The 9,056-nt window shown below is 45.4% G+C and overlaps 1 protein-coding gene and 1 pseudogene across 1 annotated transcript in view; one reads left to right on the top strand and one right to left on the bottom strand.

The window, feature by feature from the left end:
• Positions 1-9,056, bottom strand: part of LOC148454311 (uncharacterized) — a 64,294-nt gene that overhangs the window by 30,224 nt on the left and 25,014 nt on the right. The window lies entirely within an intron of this gene.
• Positions 141-9,056, top strand: part of LOC148454310 (uncharacterized) — a 62,299-nt pseudogene continuing 53,383 nt past the window's right edge.

Here is a 9,056-nt window from a genome sequence, read left to right as displayed (position 1 = left end):
TGCCGCCTGATTGGCTACTCTCTGCTGCCAATCACCGCACTGAGGGGAATGAGAGGAGGGCGCTCGTTACGATAAAGGGGCGGGGCTGACAGTAGCCATAGCTACATGGACATGAGAGGGACGGGGCGTGGTTTTCATGAGGGGCGTTCCTCCTATAACTTCCGGGTGAAGTGGCAGCAGGTAATGGTGGTTACTTATTATACATATTGATCAGATTGTTGCCCTCTTAGGACACAGGTGGATCAGACTCTAGTGTTACATATGATAAAGGTGGAGCAGTCCCTGATTTAAATATGATAAAGGTGGTGCTGACTCTGGTGTTACATATAATACAGGTGGAGCAGACCCTGGTGTTACATATGATAAAGGTGGTGCAGACCTTGATGTTACATATAATACAGGTGGAGCAGACCCTGGTGTTACATACTATATAGGTGGAGCCGACGCTGGTGTTAAATAATATATAGGTGGAGCAGACTGTGGTGTTATGTATAAAACAGGTGGAGCTTACCCTGGTGTTACATATAATACAAGTGGAGCAGACCTTGGTGTTCTCTATAAAACAGTTGGAGCAGACCCTGGTGTTATCTATAATACAGGTGGAGCAGACCCTGGTGTTATCTATAAAACAGTTGGAGCAGACCATGTTGTTACATATAATACTGGCGAAGCAGACCCTGGTGTTACATATTATATAGGTTGAGCAGACCCTGGTGTTATGTATAAAACAGGTGGAGCTTACCGTGGTGTTACATATAATATAGGTGGAACAGACCATGGTGTTCCATATACAGGTGGAGCAGACACTAGTGTTACATATGATACAGGTAGAGCAGACCCTGGTGTTACATATGATAAAGGTGGTGCAGACCTTGATGTTACATATACAGGTGGAGCAGACCCTGGTGTTACATACTATATAGGTGGAGCCGACGCTGGTGTTAAATAATATATAGGTGGAGCAGACTGTGGTGTTATGTATAAAACAGGTGGAGCTTACCCTGGTGTTACATATAATACAGGTGGAGCAGACCTTGGTGTTATCTATAAAACAGTTGGAGCAGACCCTAGTGTCACATATAATACAGATGGAGCAGTCTCTGCTCGGTGGGTAACAGATTAAAGAGAAAGGGAGGTGTCCGACACACTCAGACCCCCCCATACAGAATAATTGTCATCACCCTGTTTGGAGCTTCCTCTGCTCCCCGCACTTTCTCTCTTACTATCCTGTGTGTAGGGACCAGAGTTTCCCAGCGCCAATCCTCAGGGAGCCATAACAGTGCATGTTTTCCAGGTCTCCTCACAGAATCCCCAGTGAGATCATTAGCACCTGTTAGGGATCCCTGGGGCCTGAAAATGGGAAGCACTGCTCTAGGTCATCAGTGTGTAAGTGATTATCTTCCAAGAAATGCTTCAGCCTCTCCCATGTGCCACATAAACATGGCTGGCAGGATTGTCACATATTGGACGTACATCCTACAGTGGTAGGCTAACTGTGGTTTCCAGCATGACAGGGCATGCTGGGACTTAACGTGGCCACACACGGTACGATATTATGCACGATCTGTCTGTTTTCAACTCATCGGAGCGACAGATCGTGCATAATATGTGCAACTCGTGAGTGTCCACTGACGATTATTATACCGATGCGCGTACCCGTGGGTTGTACATCGTATCGTCAGATCTTACCTCTGCAGGTAAGATTTGCCAGTCTCGTCCATGATCCGCCGGCATATAGTTTAGTGTTTATGCTTGAACGATCTGTCGTTCGGATTCGCACGAATCAGTGCGATCCGTGCTGCAAGCAGTTGTGATAAAAGACACAGGTGCAGGGGTGGATCAGTGAGATCCGTATGTACATCTGTTATAAAAAAATTAATACATAGCCCCTCCAGAGCACAACCAGCCCTGGGGTCCCCTGTATTTAACAACCAGCACAGGGCTTTTTAGACAAAGTCCTGGTTGTCAAAATACAGGGGACAGAAGTTTGTAAGGGTCCCCTGTATTTAGCACAACCAGCACTGGCCTCAGCCGAGCCGGTCAAATTTTGGAAATACGGGACAACAGCATGAGAGGTCCCCTGTATTATTCATAACCAGCACAGGACCCTTTCTAGCGGGGCAGTAATGTCACAAGGGGAATCCTTTCACCTAGTTTCCCGGCCAAAGCATTACTCCTGACCGCTAGTCTGCCCAGGCCGGGGATCCCTGGGGATGTGGAGACTCCCAAATAATGGGTCCCCCTCTTAAGGGCACCCCAGGCCTAGGCTGATTGCCCGGAGCTATCCCCGGCACCCCTGGAGAGGGGGGTGACGTATCGATTGTGTAGTGTGGTGTAAAAAAAAGATGAGATAATATTGTCTTTTGCAGGTGAACTACAGTTCCCAACAAGCCTCCCCCGCATGCTGGTACTTGTAGAACCGCACGTACCACCATGCGGAGCATTACGGGCCTGCTGGTACCTATAGTTCCACTGCAAAATAAATATTAAAGTAAAGACATTACACACACCCCGTGAAAGTACAACTTTATTAAAGCATACATGCACACACACATTCACACACTCACTATCGCACATACTCACTTGCTATTCCTGAAGCCATTCACGTCCACTTGTCCAAGTAGAAATTCACCAATACCTGTAAAAAAAAATAAAAAAATGCCATACTCACCTCTTCCTATGCGTGGATCATGTCCTCTTCGAGCCATGTAGGCATTCAGGGTTTTGGCAAAAATAAAAGTCGCAATTACCCAGACCACCGAACTTAGGGCCTGATTCAGACCCGCTTGCGGTGGTGATGTCAGTGGGAGTGCTCTCGGCTCTGATGGAGCCAAAAGCACTCCAGGGCTTGTGGCAACGAGACCCTACCACAAGGGTCTCATCGCAAGCCCGATGGTCGCGATGGTCTTGACCATCGCGACCATCTTTTTGGCCACTTGCTATAGCTGTGGGTGGTCACCCACAGCTATATGAGCGGCCAGGAGGCCGCTCCAAAAATTAAGAAGGACGGCCCTGATTCAGAGCAAGCGCTCTGTCAGAGCGTCCGGCTCTGAATCAGGGCCTTAGTACCGGTCTCTAAGGGCGGTACTACCCGAATGATGGCTCAGTGGCGGGATTTCACTATAGAAATCCCGGTGCTGAGCTCTCATTGGCTAAGAGAGGCAAGCCTTCCGCCTCTCAGCCAACGAGCGTTTCCCATCATTGACGTCAATGGTGAGAACTGCTCATTGGCTGAGAGACTGAAGGACTTTATTTTTAGTTTTCACTTTGTATTAATTTTTTTTAACACAGATGCATGGACGGAACTCACTGATCTCCCTGATACATCCATGTATCTGTGTCTTAGTGAATTTTAATTTTTTTTTACAAAGATGCTTGTAGCACAGATCTCCCTGATCGCGCACAATCTAATGATATGCAGATCGTTACATCGTGCACAATAGATCTTGTGTCACATTGTGCATCGTGTCCTGGAGTGCCAGGGAGCTGCCGGGGAGAGTTCAAGGTAAATCGCTAATGAGATTGTATCGTTACCTCCATCGTTCTGTTTCCTTACAGCTGCGGAGTCACAGACTGTATAACATGCTGACACTCAGTAATAATTACAGATGTGGGAGCAGAGATAATAATATGGGTGATTGTACACAAGTTGTCCAGATATTAGGAGACAGAGGAATAGGGCAGTAGTGGGGAGAGAGGCTGGGCTGGCAGATGTAGTGCGCTATCGTAGGGCGTATAAAATAACGTTCAGGCTGTGTGTATATGAATTTCATGTATGTTCACAAACTTTGTTTGAGCCACAAAATTATTGAAAATATTGTATAAAATTACCTGCAGGCTGTGTTTAGATTTAGGTCTCATTCCTAGTGTTCACTCTAGGTCCGGCGGCAGGCAGGGGTGTGCCCAGCACTTACGGACATGCCGGGCAGCCCCAAGCGCTGCGGTCACTGTGAATGCATGCGGGGCGCATGCGCCCGACATCCATTTACCCGCAGTGACTGCTGCACCACCGTCTTCACCACCCACGGGACACTGTGACCCGCAGGTGGAGACGGAACCCGCAGACTGTCTCAGCGGGGAGCCATGCGCTGGAGGGCAGGGTGCTTTCTGCCCATAAAAAATAGGGCAGAACGCGGCGTCCCGCTGAAACAACCTAGGGGGAACTTATTATTATTATATTATATTAATTATTATAATTATTATTTCCAATATCCAAAATACCCCTGGTCCCAAGCATTTTGGATATGGGAAACTCAATCTGTAGTAATGATCAGTGTGTATCAGGGTGTGTGATATCATTGTGACCTCGGAGAAGAGAGAAGGACTTAATGGTCACTCAGTGTTACCTGATTGAATGTGTTACATATATTCTGTAATATTTATTATAATTATTAAACTTATTCCAGGACACGTGAAGAACCGGAGAGTCTTTGACAGAGGTAACGTGAGGGTGAGACGTGTCCTGTATAACTCACTGATCACTGAGGATGGACACTGACAGGAGTCGCATGACTGAGAGGATACTAAATCTCACCCTGGAGATCATCTACCTGCTGACTGGGGAGGTGAGAGGGTCTGGGGGTGTCAGTGACGTCACTTACAGTATATCTATAGTAATAATACAGGGACATGACTGGGGAGGTGAGGGGATCTGGGAGTGTCACAGTGACATCACTTATATCTATAGTAATAATACAGGGACATGACTGGGGAGGTGAGGGGATCTCGGAGTGTAAGTACTGATATTTAGTATCTCCCCCAATTCACAGGATTACACAGTAGTTAAAAAGACATCCAGTGATTGTGAGACACCCAGCAGCCGTCCCTGTATGTCGGAGGGGCTGAGCAAGACCCAGAACCCCATCACGGTGTCTCCAACTCTCTCACTGTTACATGAGAGACACAATGACCAGAAGATCCTGAAACTCACCAACAAGATCATTCAGCTGCTGACTGGAGAGGTGACTGCTGGGAATGGGACATTATACAGTAACACCAGGGGATGTGTCTGGGTGATGACTGTATCATTGTGTGTGTCAGGTTCCTATAAGGTGTCAGGATGTCACTGTCTATGTCTCCATGCAGGAGGGGGAGTATATAGAGGAACACAGGGGTCACAAGGGAAAGCAGGTGCACATCACATATATATATATATAATGTACAGTACTCAGTAATTTTGTGTCTCCTACAGATGGACCCAGTAACAAAAATACCCCAGAGAGATGTCCCCGTCCTCTTTATTCAAAGGATTGTACAAAGGCGAATCACAGGACCCCACACCAGCATCAGGTAGATGAGATTTAGGGTCGCTCCAAATACTAAAGTGACTTTATATGATCTATAGAGAATCTGTGTGTCTATTACACTGATATTATATTGTGTAATCTCAAGTAATGACATCAGACATTATGCAATTTTTTATTCTCTGATTTAATTAGGGTGAATATCTGAATAATATTAAGATAAATGATAAAGAGGGAGAAGAGACATATGTGACTGATATGAAGGCAGAAGATACAGAGGGTAAAGAAGAGGCATACGAGAGGGGTGATCAGCTGTGTAAGGAGGAGGAAATCCCTACAGATATCAGCAAAGGTGAGTAATAAACAATTACTGAAAAGAGTCACATATACTCCTTGTTCAGTCACTACAACAATCTCTTATCCTACACCCTCATCTGTCACTACAAATTAATAATGAAAATGTATCTGCCCTGTGGGGTAGTCAGGAGCCATTAGTCCCTATTATACTATTGCTCCCCCCCCTCACATCATGTCACTGTGTGTTACCAGCCCAGAGATCTGACCAGTCTCCTCCCCACACTCTCTGGTGTATCTCGTACATCAGGAGCCATCAGCCCCTATTATACTCCTGCTCTCCCCCTCACATCATGTCACTGTGTGTTACCAGCCCAGAGATCTGACCAGTCTCCTCCCCACTCTCTCTGGTGTATCTCATACATCAGGAGCCATCAGCCCCTATTATACTCCTGCTCTCCTCCTCACATCATGTCACTGTGTGTTACCAGCCCAGAGATCTGACCAGTCTCCTCCTCACACTCTCTGGTGTATCTCATACATCAGGAGCCATCAGCCCCTATTATACTCCTGCTCTCCTCCTCACATCATGTCACTGTGTGTTACCAGCCCAGAGATCTGACCAGTCTCCTCCCCACACTCTCTGGTGTATCTCATACATCAGGATCCATCAGCTCTGTACTGTTGTGCTTTAATTGCTGACCTGTCTGTTTTTTGCTCTGCTCTTCTGCTGTCTTCCTCCTCTTGCTTTTGTCAATCTCTTTCCTGCACCATTCCCCTACCCTGTCCTGCTGCCTCCCCCGCTCTGTGCCCTGCACCATTCCCCTACCCTGTCCTGCTGCCTCCCCCGCTCTGTGCCCTGCACCATTCCCCTACCCTGTCCTGCTGCCTCCCTCGCTCTGTGCCCTGCACCATTCCCCTACCCTGTCCTGCTGCCTCCTCCACTCTGTGCCCTGCACCATTCCCCTACCCTGTCCTGCTGCCTCCCCCGCTCTGTGCCCTGCACCATTCCCCTACCCTGTCCTGCTGCCTCCTCCACTCTGTGCCCTGTTCCATTCCCCTACACTGTCCTGCTGCCCCCCCCGCTCTGTGCCGCCATAATTCTGTGTTGCTCTGTCCTATCGCTCTCCTTCCCTCTCAGCGGTTATATACAGTGACTCATTACCCTAATTTAGTAACATGACTCTGGTGGGGCTACTCTCCCTGAGGATGACCAGAGGACCATACAGAAGCTGCTTTTACTACATATATATCCACCTGGAGAACTTTGTGTAGTGTGGACGCAGTTGTTGGTAATTAGCCCACAAGTTTCCCATGTGTATGTGTGAGGGTGATCTAGATGGGTATTGTGGTTCACCAACGTCGCTGGCTAATGAGGCTTCCTGCTCTGTGATGATGGCTAGGGAACGTTACCAAGCAAAGTCTGCATTTGCGGGTAGATATACATTGGTGATGTACCATCTGCCTGTCCTTGGGTCTAGGACATGTGCCGATAATGTGCTTGTGCCATTTTATGCCAATATTTTATCTGTTCATTGTGAGTCTCATTTGTAGTTTGTACATTTGTTAATGTAATAATGTGGTCATAGTTTGTACCTGAATATTAAGCATCTTTATTCATAATAGTTACACGGTGGTGTAGTGGTTAGCATTGCTATCTCTTCACACTAAAGTCATGAGTATGATTCAAAACCAAGGTGCTATATGTGTGGAGTTTGTATGTGTTCCCTCCAACCCTCCAAAAATCATACTAGTACGTTGATTGGCTTCTGACACAAATTAACCCTAGTGTGTGTATATGTGTGTCCATGTGGTAGGGAATTTAGATTGTAAGCTCCACTGGGACATGGACTGATGTGAGTGACTAAATATTCTCTGTAAGGTGCTTCTCAGTGTGTCTGTGCTATATAATGTGCTTCTCAGTATGTCTGTGCTATATAAAGAGCTTCTCAGTATGCCTGTGCTATATAAAGTGCTTCTCAGTGTGTCTGTGCTATATAAAGTGCTTCTCAGTATGTATGCGCTATATAAAGTGCTTCTCAGTATGCCTGTGCTATATAAAGTGCTTCTCAGTGTGTCTGTGCTATATAAAGTGCTTCTCAGTGTGTATGCGCTATATAAAGAGCTTCTCAGTATGTCTGTGCTATATAAAGTGCTTCTCAGTATGTCTGTGCTATATAAAGTGCTTCTCAGTATGTCTGTGCTATATAAAGTGCTTCTCAGCATGTCTGTGCTATATAAAGTGCTTCTCAGTATGTCTGTGCTATATAAAGTGCTTCTCAGTATGCCTGTGCTATATAAAGTGCTTCTCAGTATGCCTGTGCTATATAAAGTGCTGCTCAGTGTGTCTGCGCTATATAAAGTGCTTCTCTGTATGTCTGTGCTATATAAAGTGCTGCTCAGTGTGTATGCGCTATATAAAGTGCTTCTCAGTATGTATGTGCTATATAAAGAGCTTCTCAGTATGTCTGTGCTATATAAAGTGCTTCTCAGTATGTCTGTGCTATATAAAGTGCTTCTCAGTATGTCTGTGCTATATAAAGTGCTTCTCAGTATGTCTGTGCTATATAAAGAGCTTCTCAGTATGTCTGTGCTATATAAAGTGCTTCTCAGTGTGTCTGTGCTATATAAAGAGCTTCTCAGTATGTCTGTGCTATATAAAGTGCTTCTCAGTGTGTCTGTGCTATATAAAGTGCTTCTCAGTGTGTCTGTGCTATATAAAGCTCTTCTCAGTATGTCTGTGCTATATAAAGTGCTGCTCAGTGTGTCTGTGCTATATAAAGTGCTTCTCAGTGTGTCTGTGCTATATAAAGCTCTTCTCAGTATGTCTGTGCTATATAAAGTGCTGCTCAGTGTGTCTGTGCTATATAAAGTGCTGCTCAGTGTGTCTGTGCTATATAAAGCTCTTCTCAGTATGTCTGTGCTATATAAAGTGCTTCTCAGTATGTCTGTGCTATATAAAGTGCTTCTCAGTATGTCTGTGCTATATAAAGTGCTTCTCAGTGTGTCTGTGCTATATAAAGAGCTTCTCAGTATGTCTGTGCTATATAAAGAGCTTCTCAGTGTGTCTGTGCTATATAAAGTGCTTCTCAGTATGCCTGTGCTATATAAAGTGCTGCTCAGTGTGTCTGCGCTATATAAAGTGCTTCTCTGTATGTCTGTGCTATATAAAGTGCTTCTCAGTGTGTCTGTGCTATATAAAGCTCTTCTCAGTATGTCTGTGCTATATAAAGTGCTTCTCAGTGTGTCTGTGCTATATAAAGAGCTTCTCAGTGTGTCTGTGCTATATAAAGTGCTTCTCAGTGTGTCTGTGCTATATAAAGTGCTTCTCAGTATGTCTGTGCTATATAAAGTGCTTCTCAGTATGTCTGTGCTATATAAAGAACTGTGAGTAATAATACACAAGTGGAGTCAGAATTCAAAATTCCTCTAACGGATGAGGATTGGATTTCATTATTCTCAAATCTTTTTAAAATGTCCAAATTTCTAAATCACACTGAAATGATATTTAAATTAATG

Source organism: Taudactylus pleione, unplaced genomic scaffold (genome assembly GCF_031769625.1).
Source record: "Taudactylus pleione unplaced genomic scaffold, aTauple2 ptg001010l, whole genome shotgun sequence".
In the NCBI taxonomy this organism is placed as follows: domain Eukaryota; kingdom Metazoa; phylum Chordata; class Amphibia; order Anura; family Myobatrachidae; genus Taudactylus; species Taudactylus pleione.
Note: the sequence above shows the minus strand (reverse complement) of the source record. Positions and strands in the feature narration are given on the sequence as shown.